Source organism: Macrobrachium nipponense, chromosome 12 (assembly GCF_015104395.2).
Source record: "Macrobrachium nipponense isolate FS-2020 chromosome 12, ASM1510439v2, whole genome shotgun sequence".
Classification (NCBI taxonomy): domain Eukaryota; kingdom Metazoa; phylum Arthropoda; class Malacostraca; order Decapoda; family Palaemonidae; genus Macrobrachium; species Macrobrachium nipponense.
Genome location: NC_087205.1, coordinates 52412187 through 52415477, shown reverse-complemented (window position 1 = coordinate 52415477; position 3291 = coordinate 52412187).

Below are 3291 nucleotides of genomic sequence, written 5' to 3'. Positions count from 1 at the left end.
TGGTGAGTGTCCTGCCAGGTTGAGCAGTGGGAGAGGGCCCTCCTGACGAAGGCTCTGACGGTGGTGCTTTGAATCTGGCGGGGCACTCGCTGTCTCCGTTGAGGCAAAGTCCTAAATTGGTTTTCTTTGTGTAGACTGAAGTACGGAGACCGTCTTCCGTCTTGCTTACAAGGACGTCGAGGAAGGGGAGCCGATCGTCGGAGCTGCCTTCGACCGTGTAATTCAGCACACTACACTGCTGAAATGCTTGACGGAGGGTCTTCTAACCTCATCCTCGGCATCGACTTGCACAAAGATGTCGTCAATATAACGTCCATATCTGCGGGGTTGCTGCATCTGGCGAAGACCCGTTCCTCCACGGTACCCATATAAAAGTTAGCGAAGAGAACCCCCAGTGGGGAGCGCCCATCGCCACGCCGTCCTTTTGGCGGAACATCTGGCCACGGTGGGTGGAGAAAGGGGCCTTCTTCGTGCATATCTCCAGCAGCGTACGGAGCGAGGCTTCAGGTACGAGAACCCCTGAAGCAGACGCATGTAGTGTACCAGTATACATGCCCAGTCCGCGAATGCAGCGGCGCCTACGTAGGTATGACTACCATGCAACTGTCGAAGAGACTCTCGTGCCACGCCCAAGAGGGGCTATAAAGAATCACGCCCGCACCAAACATCACGAGGCCATCTCCGAGATGTCATCATAAAGAACACGAAGATCATCGGGAAGGCCCCTGATGCCCGTTGGTTGCGCCTGCTGGAGGCGCTACTCATCCAGCAAATAAAACCTACTCTGAATACGACGCAGGAAGAATTTCTCCTCCCTACGAGTATGAGAAGACCTGCCACCAACAATGACACCACCGATCATGACAACTCTATGGATGACAACGCCCCTGAACGAGGTACTCCTGCAGCCGATGGAAATCAAAATAGCCGTGACGTCCCACAGCGTAGCGCAAACACCCATCAATGCTACAGCGCCGCTTAGGAGGTCCAGGCGGCTGCAGGATATGCTGCAACGCAACCATCGGACCGAAGAAAGTGGCTTGAGACCTTGGCTCAGGCAGCCAATGAAAACAAGGACTCACCGCCACCAGCCAATAGGAGACAAGCAGAGGCAGACCCCCTGCTGTCAACCACAGATATAAGGAGGACGGACACCGCACCAAGATCAGTCCACCCTCAGCTTCCCAGCCCGAGGATGCCTGGCAGCTCCAGACGAAAGCTCGCTTTAAGAAAGAGAGAGAGACGAGAGAGAGGAGAGAGAGAGAGAGAGAGAAAATCGTTAATGACTTTGATGACTATGGTATCATAGTTTATCTGTAAAATTCAAATATATACACCTATTTTGACCCTGTATTTTACCATGACCTCAATAGGCGCTCTACTAGCCTGTTTAAGTAGCACTGAAAAAGCCGCTATTCGCAAAATAGAAAAGAATCTCACAAGTGTAACGCTGCTGAAGTAGCCATTACTTTTAATAAAGTATATTATTATTATTTATTATTATATTATTATTATTATTATTATTATTATTATTATTATTACTTGAAAATATTAATAAACATATTATAAATACATGTACCATTAAAATCTCTCATCTCAGTAGAGAGAGAGAGAGAGAGAGAGAGGGAGAGAGAGAGAGAGAGAACACACTCCCTCCCCTCCTGTCACATTACTTGATATATTTGACAGCCGTTGGACCTCAGCTTGGACCTGGAGTTTGAAAGAAAGATGTGTGAAGACTGGGATTTCCTTCATTCTTACATAATTTTTGAAATTCATAAACTAAAATCTTACTAATTCACTGTAATATTTTCTTTAATGAACTGATTGCTCTTTAATATTTGAAAATTAGTAAGTCATTTATTTATCATACAAAAAACATACATCTCTGTATGAGAGAGAATTATTAAGGGATTTTGACGTAAGGAAAAATCTATTTCTGGGCGATTGGCTCGTGTCGCCAGCGAAATATCCTTTAATCTATATTTCTTAGGGGTAAAATGACTAACACATACCAGAGAAATAAATAAAATGAAAAAGAAAAAGGTCAGTATAACTGACTCGCTCACCCTCCAGAGGGTGTCGGTATGAACACTAGGCGAGTGAGACCACTACCACGAGCCAAATGCCAATAGAAATCTCCCACTACAAAAACCCTCCATGAGGGGAGCCGACCCACAGAGTGAGCAGCTCGTACTACTACTACTCCATCCCATGCTGCCGACTGCTGCGCCTCTGGTGGCCATCCTGAAGTTAGCAGACAATCTTGGGCGAAGGGATGGGTAGGGTGGGATTTCGCTGGCGACACGAGCCAACGCCCAGAAATAGATTTTTCCTTACGTCAAAATCCCTTTTCTGGGCTCAGCTCGTGTCGCTGCGCGAAATCGTACCAGAGAAATAGCACAAGATTGTAAATAAAAGTAATAAAATAAATCAGAATAGGTCTCAAATAAAAGAAAAAATAAATATAAAAAGAATATAATTGCTAAAAAGATACATATACACAGTGATACAAAAATAGAAATATGCTTAAATTACACTTAATTCTAATCATGTTACTTAACATAAGGTAATTTACATATATACAGAGGTAAAATGGTTTACATGTATCAAAATGGTATCTGTGTAAAGGCATGTATCAAAAATATATAGCAATTAATATAATCAAATGAACAAATTAATCCCACAATGAAAATATATAAAGGAATGTATATGACTTAATATACAAAACCCGTAACCAATATAAATAAGATGTATCCCCTAGCATAAAAATAAGGGGGTAACATCCATGAGATCAATATCTATAATCATCTGTGAGTGTCCCTAGCAAAAAAATAAGGGGCACCCACTACACCATCGTAAAAGCAGCTAAGACACAAGGTGAATGTAAATGAACAAGGCAGGAATAGACGAACTGTTGGGTGAGGCAGGTAGAAAGGAGGACTGAATCTTCTACTACAGATTAGCTAGAGTCAGGGGAAAAACTATGTTACCCGCTGCTACTGCTGAAAATTTCAGAGCTTCCAAGGACTTAAGGTAATGACGTTTGAACACTGTCGGCGATTTCCATCCGGTATACTTTTCCAACTCATCGAAGTTCATATGTTGGAAATAATTAATTGAGGTGGCTACTGCCCTGACATCATGTGCTTTCGGGAAAGAGTCAGGATTGGCTTGCTTAATAAAGTACAGGATTTGTTGCCTGATGCCTTTAATGGATAAAGTTCCACCTTTTTCCCTCTTAAAGCCCCGGGGACCCGGATAGGATAGGAGGTCCTGGACAGAAAAAGC